An 18,539-nucleotide genomic window follows, 5' to 3' on the forward strand; every position below is an offset into this window, starting at 1 on the left:
GCTGTCAGGGAATGGTAGGGCAACTTTAAAAGATATGAGTGATCAGAGTTCCTGAAAAGACTGGGACTGGGGGTAAAGAAGCAATTTTTGAGGAGACAACAACAGAAGGACTTCCAATCATTATAATGATTGTAAACCCACCGATCCAAGGAGCCGAATGAACATGACGAATGAGCACAAGAGACAGGAAGGAAACCGTATCTAGTCACATCATAATTGTATTGCTCAAATCCATGGAAAAAGAAAGCAAAACCAAAAACAACTGTGCAGAAGCACCCAGAGGAAAAAGACATGGTACGTACAGAACACAAAAGTAAACAGGATGTCAGTTTTCTCCCCGGAAGCGGTGCAAGTGAGAAGGCAATGGAGCAGCATCAAAGTCAAGGTGGAATTCTACGCCTCCCCTCCAAAAAAGGCTTTCAGAAATGAAGGTGAATGACATTGGAAGACATACAAATGCTGAAAGACTACATCACCAGCAGACCCACACCACAAGAAATGTTAAATCCTCCAGGAAGGACACTGATACCAGATGGGAATCTGCATGTAGCCAAATGGATAAAGGACAACAGAATGGTAACCGCATGGGGAAAAATTTATATATATATATATATATATATATATATATATATATATATATATATATTACATATACACACACATACATATAGATACATACATACACACACATGAATACGTATATATACATATATGTGCACCCACACACATATGGTTTTTAAATTATTATTTAAATCTCTGAAAAAACATGGAGCAGATGAAACGAAAGTGATAACGATGGGTTTTGGGCTTTCTAACATGCAAAGTGAAACGCGTGATAGCTGCAGCCTAAAGGTGGGCAGGGGAATAATGGGAAGAGGCATGGGATCACTTGGAGGGAAGCTGGCAAGTTACAGATGTATATGTTATGAAGCCCAAAGCAGTAGCTGAAATAACAAAAGAAAGAGTGATAGCCGATAAGCCCACGGGGCGGGGAAGTCGGATCATACAAAAACCATGTAAACGCTATGTTATTAGAGCAATTGCTCTTCTAGGACTCTACCCCGTAGAAATGTTGGTACAAGTGACCAAAGATGTGTACAAGAATGAGGACTAAAGCAGTGTTTGTAACCATAAAATTCTAGAACCAACTTAATGTAAAGAATCTAAGGAAGGGGCTAAATAAATACTAGCACAAACAAAGGGTGGCAGAAACTGCATTGTTGGAAGGCATTCAGAGGGTTCTACTCTTTCGAGGACTTCTGGATTCCCAGCGACCGGTTCTCCTCCAGAGCTCTCCCGCTCTCATCCGTGAGGACCTTAGGTCCTCCGGCTGTGCGCGAGTGCCAAACGCTTTCTACGTTCTAGAAAAGAAGCACCTCGTCCCTGGGTGGGCTCGAACCACCAACCTTTCGGTTAACAGCCGAACGCGCTAACCGATTGCGCCACAGAGACCTTCGGGAGAGGAGGCCCCGCCCACAGCCCGATAGCGAGCACGCAAGGCCCTCAACGCTAGGAGGAGCCACCCGCCTTCTGTCTGAGGCCAGCGGCGCCTGAGGGAAGCTGAACGCCGCTGGGCTCCCCGGACGGCTCTTCCCGTTTGTTCCGCCTTCACCCGGCCTTCGGCGGGGCCGCTGTGGGGGAAGCTGGAGAGCCGGCGGGGTGGGGCGTGGTCCAAAGGGGCAAACGCCAAGAGAGAAGCGGGAAAAGAGAAGCGGGGGAGGCGTGGACGCGGACCACGAGACTTCCTAGGGCGCCTGTGCAGAGCCACCAGCCCAATCCGGGGACAAGGAGAACGGTTTTTGATGGTTTTTCTTCCTCGCGTGTCAGAATGGAGAAGAAGGGAAGGAGAATCCAAGGGCGGCCCGCAGTTGTCCGGGAACAAAGCAGCGCGGAAACTGGAATGACTTTGCGGCAAAAGTGCTCGAGCGCCGGCCGGGCTTGTCATCGGGCTGGTGGCGCGCCGTGATCGTATAGTGGTTAGTACTCTGCGTTGTGGCCGCAGCAACCTCGGTTCGAATCCGAGTCACGGCAGTACCTGGAGCACTCGCCGTTCCTCTCTTTTTTACTTTGGGTTTCAGCCTGCCCCGGCTGCGCCCCTTACCTGGGGGACAGAGAGGGCCCCGTGCTTTCCGCTGGCCACCCCGCGCCACCACGTCTTCACCCGAAGGGAAGGAAAGGAAAACTCGCCACAGCACTAACCTGGCGACCTTCTCCGTTCCGTTGGACTCTGACCTCAAGTCAAATCAACTAAAGGACTCATCTCCAGCGCCGCTCCAAAATGGCACAGTCCTCGATGCCCTCTACCTGTCCAGCAAGGAGCCTCATATGGTGGGCTCTAGTTGCTGCCAAACGGCGTCTCTGTGGCCCTCAAAATCTAAAGGGCCTGAAAGACCACACAAAACGTTCCATCACCTAGGTGACACCTCCTCCATAGACCTGTTTGTCGGCTTGAACCTTGGCCCCTGCGATTCAATCTCTGCCTCCGCGGACTTTTTCCATTCTTGGCTCTCTATGATCCTCCTTAACCGTCCTCACGGTGAGCTCCCTCGTTACTTGCGGTGCGCTCGCAAGGCTTTTAAATGCCTTCGGGCAGCCGCTTTCCACGCCAAAGGGTATTCATCGGGATACCACCTGGAGTTGTGGTCGTGCCACATCTTTGTCAAGAGTGGGGGTGTCCCCCTCTTTATCATGTTGCCGTGCTGCTGGGAGTAGTGCTATCTCAATGTGACTTTAGTATCCATTGCTCTGAGGGCTGAAAATATTGAGCACTCTTTTACGTGCCACGTCGGCCTTGTGTATCTTCTTTTCCCGAGGATCTGTTTCAGGTCTTTTACCCATCTAAAACACTTGAGTTGTTTGATTTTTTCTTTTAATTAGCAGCTTGGGGGAGCTCCTCACACATTATAATGACAGGTTAGGGGGTTTGTATGCCTTCTCCCTTGCTTGCTTGCTTGTTTTGTCAGATGGGTTTTGTGAGCACGTTCTCCCTGTCTGTCGCTTGCTGTTTTCATCGTCTTCCTGGGGTCTTTGGATGAGAAGATATGGTTAATGTTGATGAAGTCTAGGTTATCATGTCTTTTCTTTTAGACGTATTTTCCCCCTGGGTCTTGTTTACTAAATCTTTGCCTACCACCGAGTCACAAAGTGTCCTCAAAAAGTGCTTTATACCTTTACCTTTTATGTTTTATGAGGCACCTCCAATTGACATTTGTGTGTACTGTGAGGTGGAAATAAAGCTGTTTCCCTCCCCCTCCCCATATTGAACCTATTTCCTTTCTCCGTTGAACTGCTCTTCTTGAAAACGAATTCACCAGGTCAGCTGTGGGTCCATTTGTCTGTGTGTGTCTCCCGATGCCACTGGCACATTGCACGGTACTATAGGGGCTCAGAGTAAGTCTTCAAGTCCGCTAGCGTAAGCCACACCACCCACACAACCACCCGTTTTGTTCTTTCTCACACAGTGCAATACACTTGAGACGTGTAACAACTCATGTAACCAACACGCAGGTCCAGACATGCCGTCACTTCATCCCGCTCACTTCCGTGTGGGACACAGGATACCCCCCCTCCCAGACGTAGCGGTTACCCCCCGGTGGTCAAAGATCCTCTGATGTACCCCACCCTCCGGGGAGAAGGAATCTCCAGTTGTCTGCGGGGCCGCCGAACAGGCCAAATGTCCGGTGGGCACGCTGCAGGGGCAGCAGGCTGTAGGGCGGGGCGGGACCCGGAATCCAGTCGTTCAGGGCCGCCGGCTCTTCCTTGAAAGCCGTCTCGGTCCGCGCGCCGCCTCCGTCGCTGCGTCCCTCGGAGTCCTTTGGGGGATGTTGAGGACCGCGGGGTCTCACGCCGGGCGGGGTCCGCCCCTCGCGCCTCCTCACGGCGACCTCGCATCCGCACGCGGCCGCCTCGCGAAGGCGAGACTCCCGGGCAGCTCTGGGGTGCGGCCCGGACCCGGCCACTTGTGGACCTGCCAGCCCTCGGCGTCTCCTGCGGGCTCTTGCTTTGGAGAGAGCGGGGAGGGAAGGTCCTTAGGGAAGGACTCCTGGGAGGACGGCTGAGCTCCCAGAAAGCCCGAGGCCTTGCAGAGCGCAGGGGGAAACTGTCACTCTGGTGGGAAGCAAGGAGAAGGAAGGGCTCCGTCGGTTCCCTGGTGGTCTAGTGGCTAGGATTCGGCGCTTTCACCGCCGCGGCCCGGGTTCGATTCCCGGTCAGGGAAGTGGGGCTTTTTTTTTTTTTTTTTTTTGCTTTTGGTTTTGTAGGTTGGTTGTTGGGCTTTGGTTTTTTGTTTTTTTTGGTGCCCCAATCTTCCTTTCATCCCCGGAGCTGTGCTGGCCGTCATCTGCGCTGCGCACCGCACCGACTCTTCCTTCACCTTCAGCGCTCCGGGGAAAGGACGCCAGGCCGCTCTACACGGCGCACTGTGCTTGCTGGGCTCCAAGTCAGCCGCCCCCAGGAGTGGCCTCAGAGGGCGACTAAGCATCTGGCTTGGGTTCACACTGTCGTGCAGAGGTTCAGATTCCTGTGGGGCCGCCCCAGGGACGCAGATCCGACCGAGTTCTGGAGGCCAAGCACGTCGCGGTGCTGCTGTGGACCCCTGGACACCGGCTGGTGGGCCGAGCCTCTCAGCTCAGTCCGCGCATAAAAAGGCTTACTTGGCGTTTGGGAGAGGTGCCTGGACGCGATACCCTCCCGGCCTGAGAGGCAGGGGAGGGGAGCGGTGGGAGGGGAACGGGTCCTCCTGCAAGGCTGTCCCATTCGCAGACTAAGCGGTCTAGCGAGGTGATGTTAAGTGACCCAACAAAGGCAGCATGTCAAGTGCGCACAAAATGGAAAACTGTTGTCGCCGCCGTAAGCAGGGGTAGGAGTGAGCATCAACACCAGGATGTCAAAACGATGACATCACAGTCAAATCCGTTTCTACAAGGGCTGTTGCATTTAACGCCCCCGTAGACTCTATACACCAGGCCCTGGGCACGTTTTCCTTTTTCCCTTCGATACCGGTTCCGAAGACCTGTTGGGGTACATGCGATGTCCACTGTGAGGCACGAGGAGAGCGAGCGAGGGCAGGGGGAGTTGCTGCGGACCTGGACTGCAGAGGCGGCAGCGCAGGGGCTGCGGGTCGGTGGGTGTGGAGCCGCTGCTGAGAGACCGACCGCTTAAGGGGTGGGGTGGGGGGCGGTTAGCCGGCAAGGGGTGGGAGCGGGGAGGTGGAGGGAGTCGCCTGAACTCTTTGGGGAGAGTGGTTTGGAAGAAGGGCGAGGGTTGGGGGGAGGGGGAGGGCGGTGACCCTGAGCGAACCAAGCGGGGACAGAAGTGTGCAGTGTGCTTGGCGAGCCCACGCTCACACCATAGGGGAGAATCGTGGCCCCGAAGGTGGTCTTCCCGGAGCCGAGGCTCGGCTGTGGCCCTCCCGTTGTCCTGGCGCCTGCGGTGCCCTCAAGCGCAGCGAACTCAGCTGCGCCCCGCCTGTTGGTGGGGGACCGCTTTCGGTGGCCTCTCCATGTTCTCCCCCTGCTCTCTTAGGTGGTAGGACTACTTCCCTTGCTCCCGTGCCGGCCCGCCGGAGACGCTGTCCTCGAAGCCGGAGAAAATTGTCCCGTGCCTCTTTCTACCCCTCTTTCTTTAGCACCGACATTGCGCGTGGTCCAGAGAGCCCTTCGGGAAACCTTGGGGCTCACGTCCTCCCTCCCTCCCTCCCTCCCCTCCCCCACAGGCCTATACAGGGGCAGGGGATCCCAGAATCCCTTAACCCGGTAGGTGGGGGTTTTTTTGTCTCTTGTTTTTGTTTTGTTTTGGTTTGGTTTTTTGACCCTGTGTACTTTGTGGCTCTTTCTCCGTAGCGTTGTCAAACCGAGGGCCAGAATTACCTTCTCTCCCTTTTGTTTGTACTCACACCCCGGGCTCATGCGCAGGGTGGCATCAAGTGACCGCTTTTTAAGAGACTGCCTGGACGAAACATGGATGGTGTGTTGGAGGTGCAGAATATAACCTGGTGGGCAAGAGGCACCGCATGGTTCTCACAGGCTTCCCTTCTCTAGCGTGTCACTCCAAGAGGTGCGGGATTTTTAAATTCACCCCTGCCATCTGGGTGATGCTGAAGGCATAGTTTTCAAAGTCAGAAAATACAATCTATTTCATGTTGGTTTAAGAGGTGCTTTTGGTGTGTGTGTGTGTGTGTGTGTGTGTGTGTGTGTGTGTGTGTGTTTCCTTAAGCTCAGTTGGTACCTTTAAAAACATAGAGCCTAAAGGCAGATGGCAAGCTTGCAGGTGCCAGCACAAAAAGTGAAAATAGAGGCATCAAAGCTCCTTACGTTCCTAGGTGGATTGCCAAGATAGCTTCCTTTGTCTTCTGTTTGGGGACCTTGAGAGCGAGGAACACGGAAGACACAGATGCTTTCAGTCCCAGGCTCACTTGAGAAGTATTAGAGGAGGTCCCCACTACATTAAGGTGGGACCCTAAAGTCCTAAGCCCTTGGGGGTAGGAGTGATGCCATCTAGTCCTGCTGCATCACTCCTACCCCTGCAAGTCCCGGGGCTCTTTGGACAAGGAAGGCAGCCTTGGCTCTACAAGCAGTATAAGGAAAAGGAAAGTTTAAAAAGCCCATGAGAATGAATGAATGAATGAATGAATGAGCGAGCAAGCAAGCAAGCAAGCAAGCAAGTGGTGGCTGGCTGGCTCACTGGGTAGGGCAGGTGAGTCCTGATCCTCGGGGTTGTAAGTTACAGCCCCACAGAGGTTACTTAAAAATAAAATCTTTACAAGTACAATAAAATAAGGGCATCTGGGTGGCTCAGTCAGTTGAGCGTCCGACTTTGGCTCAGGTCATGATCTCACAGTTTGTTGGTTCAAGCCTCATGTCGTTCTTTGCACTGACAGTGTGAGAGGCCTGGTTAGTATTCTCTCTGTCTCTGTCTCTGTCTCTGTCTCTCTCTCAAAAATGAATACACATTTAAAAACAAAATAAAATAGAATAAAATAAAAGGCCCATGAGGAAACTGTGGCCATGGGCCTGACCTCTAGTGGATTTAGCCTTGAGTACACATAGCCTGGGTAGTCTGGGAAGCCTTAGGACGCCAAGTTGGTGTGGTCTGTTCCCTAGCCAGTAACAAACCCCAAGGGCCTGCCACAGGGGAATATATTCAAAGGAGAACGTACTCATCCGAGGGCTGTAGAGGGCTATAGAGGTACCCACCTTCCAATAACACTTCCAGAGAATCAGCTAGCATCTAGAACTCAGTTATAAGACATAAGAACAAAATCTCATGGATCTAGAATTTTAGAGATGCTTCTATCAATCCTCGTATCAAATCAGACATGAAGATGGAAATTAGGAAATATTCTGAGTCAAACAAAACTGAAAATACTGCATCTCCTGCACAAGGTGTGGTGAAACCAGTCTTCAGGGGACAATACACAGCCTTAAGTGTAAATCGAGACAGTTAGGGCTGATTGCTAATGAGCTAAATCTCCATCTCAAAGAGTTACAGAAAGAATAACAACAACAAGGGCAGGTAGGAGCAGAAATTATATACAAAAGCAGGACTTTGAAAATAAGAAACAAAGTTAAAAAATAAATACAAAGAAAAAAGAAAATTAGAAATAAATATACAAAAGAGAAAAGTCAATGGTTGGATCTTTGAAAAACACTACTCTGCTAAAACTGGGAGGAGGGAAGAAGGAAGTCACTACTACTGAACTGGTAGACTTAAGGAAACAATAAATGGATATTATAAACACATATATACCAACCAATTAAAAGACTTAAGGGAAATGTATGTCTTGTAGTAATGATTTGCGCGGAGGGCGAGGGGAGGACTAGTCCTACAACCTTAAAAAAAAATTTTTTTTTAGAATTCAAAAATCTTCCTGCAAAGAAAGCTGAAGGACCAAAAAAGTTCATTCGAGAAAATGACTCCAAAGCCCAGAAATTTTAAAAGCGTCAAAAGATGGCAGAATTCCCCAACTTATTTTTATGAGTTTGGATTGAAACCAAAAACTTCCCAAAAGGCAACATGAAAAACAGAATTACAGGCCTGACTTATTGCTGAGTATACATAGCTACAAACATTCTTCAAAATATTGAAATTAGCTAGCTAGCTATCTAATGTTTATTTTTGAGAGAGAGAGAGAGAGAGAGAGAGAGAGAGAGAGAACACGGGTGGGGGGAGGGGCAGAGAGAGAGGGAGACACAGAAGGCACAGAACCCGAGCAGGGCTGGAACCCACCAACCCTGAGATCATGAGCTGAGCTGAAGTCGGACGCTTAACCAACTGAGCCACCCTGGACTCCCTGATTCCAGATGTATATTTAAAAATATGTTATGACAAAAATTGGTCTTAATCTAGGAAAACAGTTGATAATCATTAGAAAATAAATTAAGGGGCACTTGGGTGGCTCAGTCGGTTAAGTGCCCCACTCTTGATTTCAGCTCAGGTCATGATCTCAGGGTTTGTAACATAGAACCCGAGTTGGGCTCTGTGCTCACAACTCGCAGTGCTGAGCCTGGTTGGGATTCTCTCTCTCCCTCTCTCTCTCTGCCCTTCCCCTGCTCCCATGTGCTCCTGTTCAACCGCTCTCTGTCTGTCTGTCTGTCTCTCTCTCTCTCTCTCAAAATAAATAAACTTAAAAAGAAAATAAATTAATTCATCATATTAACAACTTAAAGGAGGAAAATCATAATCACTAAAACACAGAAAAGGTGTTTGAAGAAATTCATTATCAGTTTATGATTTTTAAAAACCTCTTAGCCTAACAGGAATAGAAGAGAACAGCCCTAATCTGCTTAAGGGTAGCTTCCAAACCAAAAACAAACAAAACACCTTCAGCACACATTACAGTTGATGATAAAATACTGATCTGTCCTCCCCCCCCCCCCCCCACCCGGTCAGGAACCATCAGAAAGCAGACGAATAGGCCACCTTGACCATTTCTCTTCACCACTGTCGTGGAGATCTTAGCCAGTGAGAAAAGGCAAGAAAAATGATGAGAAATGAAAAATGAAAAATGAATACTATCATTATTGGCATACATGAAATAAACTGCTGGAACTATAAAGAGAATTGAGTGTATTTTTGGTACATACACAAAATCAGAGAAAGGGGGCTATGATGAGGATTCAGGAAATGAAGGTATTGAAAACAGTATCAATGTTCAATGATCATAGCATATCATAATTCAATCCCAGGTACTGGGGTGGCGGGGGGTGGGGGAATATGATCCCTACCTCCACCATAACCCAAATCATTTCAATGTGGACCGGACACCGAAATGTGAAATGAACTCACAAGTGATTCCAGTTGCTATTAATGTAGCAGCGTATTCCTGTGATCTCAACTCTCAAGGGTAAGCAAGGATTTAAGAAATAAGACAAAAAGGTGAATTCTTAGTGACGAGGCTGATCAAGTGGACTACCTCAAGAATCTCTGCTCACCAAAGCACAGAATCAAGGGTAAAAAGTCAAGTCACAATTTGAGCGAATATACTTGGCAGCCAAAGAGATTTAATGACTGCTTGCAAAACAAGAGGAAAAAGACCGACCTATAGAAAAGTCACCACGGTGGGGGGGGGGGGGGGAACCTTATGGGAGAAAATTCAAGTGGCTAACAAACGTGTAACGGTGCTCCAATTCATAACCAGTAAGGGCTTTACAAAGGAAACCCCAATGAGAGAACATTACAGACAGGCAAATAACACCACTACTAATTAAATGGGGGTAGGGGATTAGGTAGAAGGTTCTGACCTGGTAAAGCATGGGAGTAAAGGGCTAATACTATTTTACTTCTTCATCTGTGTGCGGGTTACACAGGTGTGTGCATTACAATCAGTTGTTATGCTGTACACGCAGATTCTGTGCATTTTATGTATCTTACAATTTTTCAACACCCCTCCTCACACACACCCTGATGAATCCTATGAACAGAGAGAAGGTGGTTGAGATTCCAAGATTTTGTTTCACGAAGAAAGGTGAAACCACATGCCTCCAAGGACATCCCTATGCAGACCAGATCCATGAAGGTGAGTTTTGGGTTGATGTGAAGTCAAAGAGTACTCTCCCAGAACCAACCGTGATGTAAAATAATCTGTGAAGGCTAAATGCCTTTAGTTGTGTCATTTGAACACTCTGAAAAGGCTGTAGGCGGGAGCCATAACCTTTCAGATCTCTCCTCTGCTGTCTCATTGCTTAATTCACAACCCACAGCTCCTTTTTGCTCCTCTCCTTTAAGCTCTCCAAAATATTCTCTTGCAGTCCTGCCCTTGTGGGGTCTCCTCCCCGCCCAGCGCCTTTCCTATATCTTCTTCATTGAAGATGGAGGCAAGAAGAGGGGGAGGAGGAGGAGACCGCCTGAAAACGGAACAAGTTTCTCACAGGCCCGGGAGAGGGTAAGGCAGGGAGGCAAAGACATGTGTTTTGTTTGTTTGTTTGTTTGTTTGTTTGTTTCCTTCCCAGCTAACAGTCAAGGGGAAATTTGAGGGGTTGTTACAGGCTTTAACATCTTTACTCCATCCAGCAGGTAAGTCATCAGTTTCCTTTATGTAAATCAGAACTCCTCCTCCCTCCCCAGGCCCCACCCTTAGACCCTCATTCCTGTTGACAGAGAAAATTGTGTGTCACAGCTCAGAATTTATTCGTTAAAATTTCAGATTTCCAAGAATCTAAAAATAAATTAATGACTAAAACGACTTCAATGGTTCCAACACAGTATGGCCATCGTTCTGCCCTCAAAAGTAGAAAGACAGCCTCAGAATAACAAAACTCTTGAAACTGAATAAATCAAGTTTAGTTTTAAAACGGAAAGGGCGGGGGGAACTCCTCCTCCCACCCCCCCCCCGCCCCCAATCTTCGATTTTAAGCTACTGTTAGGGGAATCCGCCAGAGATTTTTCGGATGAAAATTAATCACTCGCAGTCTCCAACGCAGTCACGCACTTAGTGCCCTCAAATGGGAATCCTTTCGAAGGAGCGTCCAAGAGGTAGAAAACAAACCCGGATCAACAGTTCCCAGAGTCTTCAGTTCTTTTCCCCTTATTAAAAGTCTACTTTTCGGGCTAACACCTGTTGGGGCGCACTGCCAGGCACGCGGCGTCCTCGCCGGAACGGCCACGCGCCCGCGGGACGCGCGCAGGCGGCGGCGGCTGATGACCTGAACCTACGCGTTTACAGCAGCTCCACGCGGGTCCACGCGGGTTCCTCCCTACCAGCCTCCACCTTTATTCAGGCTCAAGGGTGTCTGCAGGGCCCCGCGACTGCTGTCCTCCCGAGACACTTTGGTGTCTCGATCCTCGCTCTGCACTGAGACGTGGCCCGGCGGCCAACCCAAGGCCCAGCACGGGCATCGGTGACCTGGTGGCTCTTTGGGTTCCGCGGCTCCCCCAGGGCGAGGCTGAAGGTAACTGTGGTCTTAGATCCAAAGAGTCTAAACCGCAGACCCCGCGGTGTCACCTGCAGGGGGCGGGGGGGCGGGGGGGAAGAAAGGTACCAACCCGGGAGCGAGCTGGTCGCCGCGCGGCACGCCAAATGCACTTACGCATTTAGGCACAACCCCAGTGTAGGTCGACTGCTTAGTCAAGCTTTCTGCTCAGAAGCCACCCTGCGGAGTTTGGTTCTCATTTTCCTACTCCTGGAAGCCAGAATCACGAGATGCTCGGACTTGCCTTGTGCAACAGGTAAAGCAAAGAGGAGGCGCCTCCTCAAACGAGAGGGGGCGCGGCCAAAAGGAAAGCAGGGCAGGATGCATTGGCCGGGAATCGAACCCGGGTCTCCCGCGTGGGAGGCGAGAATTCTACCACTGAACCACCAATGCCTCGCTCTGGGCCAGGTGCATGATGGGTCTGTGGAAACAACCTCCAGAGCGACTCCCAGCTAGGGCGCCGGGCGATTTCAAAGGTTCCAGAACAGGCTTACGCGGTCGTCTTTGCAGCACGGAGCTAAGTCACCCACAGGCACTCGAAGCAAAGGCTTCAGAAGGAGACTTCCATCCAACACAATTTCAAAATAAACTGTTTCGTCGGCTCACACCACAACTCTGAGAAAGGCTCTTCCCGACTGGCCAACAGACCCCGGCAGGAGAACGCCGGAAAGTCATCCAGACCCCTTGATGATGACCCTGAACCTTCCACCGTCAACCTCCAACATGTCACCCTAGACAGTCTGAGAAAGTAATGTGACTTGCCAGCTTAGGCAAGTAAAATTCTAACTCGGGGAAGAAATAAGAAGCAGAAGTCGACTGGCAGTAGAAGGAGGAAAGGGCGGGAATCTGAACCGAACTAATGAAGAAACGCATTTTGGTCAAGTGAGTTAGGGCTTTGTGTTTGTTTTTTGTTTTTGTCTTTTTTTACAGGAATAAATGAGTCAGTCTTGTAATCATTATAACAATAACACTCGGCTGTCTTTTACGGTGTTGAAAGCATTTAATGGATATGAGATATATCATAATTACGAAAAGGTTCATATTGAGCTTGTGGCTGATGATTGTTTTGGAGATTCTAATCTGAATTGGATGCCCTGTTGCACCGAGCTGCAGCATTGGTGACTGTGAGATGTATATGAAGAACAGGTCTTGGTGTACTGGCTTTATAAGGAGCAGGCTAATTTTTAGAAAAAATATCGATGGTTGAAATGTTAACATATTGGTCCTTTGATGATCTTGAAAGATAGGAGAGTTCCTTCCCCAGTTTTCCCTGGGGAAATTAAACTGAAGCTAGGAACTGGAGAGCTCCCCCACCCTTCGGACTAGGAATCGTTATGACTTTTTGAAGGACAGGAGCCACAGAGGTGCCATGACAGGTCTCTTGCTAGAAGAAGGCAAGCTAGGTGGAGGCGGAGTCATAAACTTGAGCTCAATAAGGAATAGGACCATCACCTCGACCTTGAAGAGCTTTGGCTCCCTCTGCCCTCTGCCCAACATCCGGGACACACACCGGCTCTGGCCAACACACTTTCAATTACCAACTGCATCAACCAGGGGTACGTGTATCCCCACATCTCTTTTGAAACTACAGACCTGCACCTTCTGATTTACAAGTCACTGCCTCCTATGCATCTCAGAGTCACAAGTGCTAAAACTCAAGGCACCAGGGAGTTCCCTGTCAGCATCACACACCACCCTCTGTACCTCTAAGATCAGACCCAGGCACAGTGTGTCCCAAAATGTAGCAGTGCATTATCTTGAGTGTTTTAGTCAATCATCAAAACAACAGCCAAATCAGTTCCTGCCCTCACCTAGAACATGTACTCCCACCACCACCCATTCTGTTGCCCAAACCAGATCTTGCTGCCCTCTTGGGATGTACTCTCTCACCCTCTTGGCATGCAAATGCATGTCGAGTATCATCAGTAGATAGTCCCTAACTTTACTGGGTTCACCGCTGGCTTACTGCCATTTTATGAGTGCACCCTTCCATCCATCAGCTCCTTCCTCATTTAATACAACTGGATCCAGCAACCTTAGAGCCAGTCTAGTTTACTCCCATCCATTTGCCACACTGCATCATGAGTGACCCTTCCACAGCCTAAATCTGGGCATATTTGTAACCTAAAGCCACCCATGTCCTCAGATTCCTTCACTATAGTGTCTTGATACCTATATGACATGTACTCTACCTCCGCCCATCCTCATCATCTGAATATCTCTTGCTGATTCTCAGGACTGGCAACAGTGAAGTGCTTGACAGGTCAGGAAGGATCTCACCTCCAGGTGCTGGCTTCCCTCCCCAAGGGAATGGTTTCCCACAATGCCCTCTTTGTTCTTCCAATTCATTTCATTCTACAAGTCTCCATTCAGAAGGCTTTTTTTTTTTTTTTTTTTGGAAATACTTTCCTGAGTATCTGAATTGAGTGTGTGATATGTCCACTTTTATTTTGACATTTTTAAAAACTTTTTAACTTTATTTATTTTGAGAGAGATCATGAGCGGGGTAGGGGCAGAGAGAGAGAATCCCAAGCAGGCTCTACACTGTCAGCACAGATCCTGATGCCAGGCTCAAAGTCACAACCCGTGAGATCATGACCTGAAACCAAGAGTCAGACACTTAACTGACTGAGCCACCCAGGCGCCCAGATTTTGACATTTTTCATAAGAAAATTATTCATATTCATGGGAAACCTAAGTTGTGTATGTGAACAAAAGATCAAGGGGTATCATGGTGTCCTAGTATACTCTATATTCTAAGGATGTTAGACACAATGAGAGAGAGAGAAGCAAATTGGGAAACTTTCTCTCTCCTCTCCTTCACAAATACACACATGGACATACTTGTGGGGTATAAGTTTAGGAATTCCCTGAGCTTGCATCAATGGGTTAAAAGGTTTAGGGTGAAAGCAGCCAAGATTAGGTAAACAGGGTGGAAGCGCCCCCAGCATAGAACAAAAGCCTAGGAATGGGAAGCCACAAAATGAAAGCATCCAGGTAAACAGGACAGAAGCGCTCCCAACATAGTACAGAAGCAGAAAGTTGCTTTCACAGGACAGAGCTTTCAGAATAGCGTTCAGATTCCCGCCCTTTCCTCCTTCTACTGCCAGTCGACTTCTGCTTCTTATTTCTTCCCCGAGTTAGAATTTTACTTGCCTAAGCTGGCAAGTCACATTACTTTCTCAGACTGTCTAGGGTGACATGTTGGAGGTTGACGGTGGAAGGTTCAGGGTCATCATCAAGGGGTCTGGATGACTTTCCGGCGTTCTCCTGCCGGGGTCTGTTGGCCAGTCGGGAAGAGCCTTTCTCAGAGTTGTGGTGTGAGCCGACGAAACAGTTTATTTTGAAATTGTGTTGGATGGAAGTCTCCTTCTGAAGCCTTTGCTTCGAGTGCCTGTGGGTGACTTAGCTCCGTGCTGCAAAGACGACCGCGTAAGCCTGTTCTGGAACCTTTGAAATCGCCCGGCGCCCTAGCTGGGAGTCGCTCTGGAGGTTGTTTCCACAGACCCATCATGCACCTGGCCCAGAGCGAGGCATTGGTGGTTCAGTGGTAGAATTCTCGCCTCCCACGCGGGAGACCCGGGTTCGATTCCCGGCCAATGCATCCTGCCCTGCTTTCCTTTTGGCCGCGCCCCCTCTCGTTTGAGGAGGCGCCTCCTCTTTGCTTTACCTGTTGCACAAGGCAAGTCCGAGCATCTCGTGATTCTGGCTTCCAGGAGTAGGAAAATGAGAACCAAACTCCGCAGGGTGGCTTCTGAGCAGAAAGCTTGACTAAGCAGTCGACCTACACTGGGGTTGTGCCTAAATGCGTAAGTGCATTTGGCGTGCCGCGCGGCGACCAGCTCGCTCCCGGGTTGGTACCTTTCTTCCCCCCCGCCCCCCCGCCCCCTGCAGGTGACACCGCGGGGTCTGCGGTTTAGACTCTTTGGATCTAAGACCACAGTTACCTTCAGCCTCGCCCTGGGGGAGCCGCGGAACCCAAAGAGCCACCAGGTCACCGATGCCCGTGCTGGGCCTTGGGTTGGCCGCCGGGCCACGTCTCAGTGCAGAGCGAGGATCGAGACACCAAAGTGTCTCGGGAGGACAGCAGTCGCGGGGCCCTGCAGACACCCTTGAGCCTGAATAAAGGTGGAGGCTGGTAGGGAGGAACCCGCGTGGACCCGCGTGGAGCTGCTGTAAACGCGTAGGTTCAGGTCATCAGCCGCCGCCGCCTGCGCGCGTCCCGCGGGCGCGTGGCCGTTCCGGCGAGGACGCCGCGTGCCTGGCAGTGCGCCCCAACAGGTGTTAGCCCGAAAAGTAGACTTTTAATAAGGGGAAAAGAACTGAAGACTCTGGGAACTGTTGATCCGGGTTTGTTTTCTACCTCTTGGACGCTCCTTCGAAAGGATTCCCATTTGAGGGCACTAAGTGCGTGACTGCGTTGGAGACTGCGAGTGATTAATTTTCATCCGAAAAATCTCTGGCGGATTCCCCTAACAGTAGCTTAAAATCGAAGATTGGGGGCGGGGGGGGGGTGGGAGGAGGAGTTCCCCCCGCCCTTTCCGTTTTAAAACTAAACTTGATTTATTCAGTTTCAAGAGTTTTGTTATTCTGAGGCTGTCTTTCTACTTTTGAGGGCAGAACGATGGCCATACTGTGTTGGAACCATTGAAGTCGTTTTAGTCATTAATTTATTTTTAGATTCTTGGAAATCTGAAATTTTAACGAATAAATTCTGAGCTGTGACACACAATTTTCTCTGTCAACAGGAATGAGGGTCTAAGGGTGGGGCCTGGGGAGGGAGGAGGAGTTCTGATTTACATAAAGGAAACTGATGACTTACCTGCTGGATGGAGTAAAGATGTTAAAGCCTGTAACAACCCCTCAAATTTCCCCTTGACTGTTAGCTGGGAAGGAAACAAACAAACAAACAAACAAACAAACAAAACACATGTCTTTGCCTCCCTGCCTTACCCTCTCCCGGGCCTGTGAGAAACTTGTTCCGTTTTCAGGCGGTCTCCTCCTCCTCCCCCTCTTCTTGCCTCCATCTTCAATGAAGAAGATATAGGAAAGGCGCTGGGCGGGGAGGAGACCCCACAAGGGCAGGACTGCAAGAGAATATTTTGGAGAGCTTAAAGGAGAGGAGCAAAAAGGAGCTGTGGGTTGTGAATTAAGCAATGAGACAGCAGAGGAGAGATCTGAAAGGTTATGGCTCCCGCCTACAGCCTTTTCAGAGTGTTCAAATGACACAACTAAAGGCATTTAGCCTTCACAGATTATTTTACATCACGGTTGGTTCTGGGAGAGTACTCTTTGACTTCACATCAACCCAAAACTCACCTTCATGGATCTGGTCTGCATAGGGATGTCCTTGGAGGCATGTGGTTTCACCTTTCTTCGTGAAACAAAATCTTGGAATCTCAACCACCTTCTCTCTGTTCATAGGATTCATCAGGGTGTGTGTGAGGAGGGGTGTTGAAAAATTGTAAGATACATAAAATGCACAGAATCTGCGTGTACAGCATAACAACTGATTGTAATGCACACACCTGTGTAACCCGCACACAGATGAAGAAGTAAAATAGTATTAGCCCTTTACTCCCATGCTTTACCAGGTCAGAACCTTCTACCTAATCCCCTACCCCCATTTAATTAGTAGTGGTGTTATTTGCCTGTCTGTAATGTTCTCTCATTGGGGTTTCCTTTGTAAAGCCCTTACTGGTTATGAATTGGAGCACCGTTACACGTTTGTTAGCCACTTGAATTTTCTCCCATAAGGTTCCCCCCCCCCCCCCCACCGTGGTGACTTTTCTATAGGTCGGTCTTTTTCCTCTTGTTTTGCAAGCAGTCATTAAATCTCTTTGGCTGCCAAGTATATTCGCTCAAATTGTGACTTGACTTTTTACCCTTGATTCTGTGCTTTGGTGAGCAGAGATTCTTGAGGTAGTCCACTTGATCAGCCTCGTCACTAAGAATTCACCTTTTTGTCTTATTTCTTAAATCCTTGCTTACCCTTGAGAGTTGAGATCACAGGAATACGCTGCTACATTAATAGCAACTGGAATCACTTGTGAGTTCATTTCACATTTCGGTGTCCGGTCCACATTGAAATGATTTGGGTTATGGTGGAGGTAGGGATCATATTCCCCCACCCCCCGCCACCCCAGTACCTGGGATTGAATTATGATATGCTATGATCATTGAACATTGATACTGTTTTCAATACCTTCATTTCCTGAATCCTCATCATAGCCCCCTTTCTCTGATTTTGTGTATGTACCAAAAATACACTCAATTCTCTTTATAGTTCCAGCAGTTTATTTCATGTATGCCAATAATGATAGTATTCATTTTTCATTTTTCATTTCTCATCATTTTTCTTGCCTTTTCTCACTGGCTAAGATCTCCACGACAGTGGTGAAGAGAAATGGTCAAGGTGGCCTATTCGTCTGCTTTCTGATGGTTCCTGACCGGGTGGGGGGGGGGGGGGGAGGACAGATCAGTATTTTATCATCAACTGTAATGTGTGCTGAAGGTGTTTTGTTTGTTTTTGGTTTGGAAGCTACCCTTAAGCAGATTAGGGCTGTTCTCTTCTATTCCTGTTAGGCTAAGAGGTTTTTAAAAATCATAAACTGATAATGAATTTCTTCAAACACCTTTTCTGTGTTTTAGTGATTATGATTTTCCTCCTTTAAGTTGTTAATATGATGAATTAATTTATTTTCTTTTTAAGTTTATTTATTTTGAGAGAGAGAGAGAGAGACAGACAGACAGACAGACAGAGAGCGGTTGAACAGGAGCACATGGGAGCAGGGGAAGGGCAGAGAGAGAGAGGGAGAGAGAGAATCCCAACCAGGCTCAGCACTGCGAGTTGTGAGCACAGAGCCCAACTCGGGTTCTATGTTACAAACCCTGAGATCATGACCTGAGCTGAAATCAAGAGTGGGGCACTTAACCGACTGAGCCACCCAAGTGCCCCTTAATTTATTTTCTAATGATTATCAACTGTTTTCCTAGATTAAGACCAATTTTTGTCATAACATATTTTTAAATATACATCTGGAATCAGGGAGTCCAGGGTGGCTCAGTTGGTTAAGCGTCCGACTTCAGCTCAGCTCATGATCTCAGGGTTGGTGGGTTCCAGCCCTGCTC

At 48.9% G+C, this 18,539-nt stretch overlaps 1 long non-coding RNA gene and 5 other non-coding genes across 6 annotated transcripts; 4 read left to right on the top strand and 2 right to left on the bottom strand.

Annotated features, from left to right (window-relative positions):
• Positions 1 to 1,378: 1,378 nt before the first annotated feature.
• Positions 1,379 to 1,452, bottom strand: TRNAN-GUU. Its single transcript has one exon. It is a non-coding gene; the product is annotated as a tRNA-Asn (tRNA).
• Positions 1,453 to 1,959: 507 nt separating this feature from the next.
• TRNAH-GUG lies at positions 1,960 to 2,031 on the top strand. The gene has a single exon. It is a non-coding gene; the product is annotated as a tRNA-His (tRNA).
• A 2,113-nt stretch (positions 2,032 to 4,144) lies between these two features.
• On the top strand, positions 4,145 to 4,216 carry TRNAE-UUC. Its single transcript has one exon. It is a non-coding gene; the product is annotated as a tRNA-Glu (tRNA).
• Positions 4,217 to 9,562: 5,346 nt separating this feature from the next.
• LOC123383700 lies at positions 9,563 to 13,755 on the top strand. Its single transcript, XR_006593628.1, has 3 exons — positions 9,563 to 10,015; positions 10,248 to 11,664; positions 11,817 to 13,755. It is a non-coding gene; the product is annotated as an uncharacterized LOC123383700 (long non-coding RNA).
• On the bottom strand, positions 11,731 to 11,801 carry TRNAG-CCC. The gene has a single exon. It is a non-coding gene; the product is annotated as a tRNA-Gly (tRNA).
• A 1,186-nt stretch (positions 13,756 to 14,941) lies between the features above and the next one.
• On the top strand, positions 14,942 to 15,012 carry TRNAG-CCC. Its single transcript has one exon. It is a non-coding gene; the product is annotated as a tRNA-Gly (tRNA).
• The last annotated feature ends 3,527 nt before the right edge of the window (positions 15,013 to 18,539 follow it).

Source organism: Felis catus (assembly GCF_018350175.1).
Source record: "Felis catus isolate Fca126 chromosome X unlocalized genomic scaffold, F.catus_Fca126_mat1.0 chrX_random_Un_scaffold_91, whole genome shotgun sequence".
Taxonomy (NCBI): Eukaryota; Metazoa; Chordata; class Mammalia; order Carnivora; family Felidae; genus Felis; species Felis catus.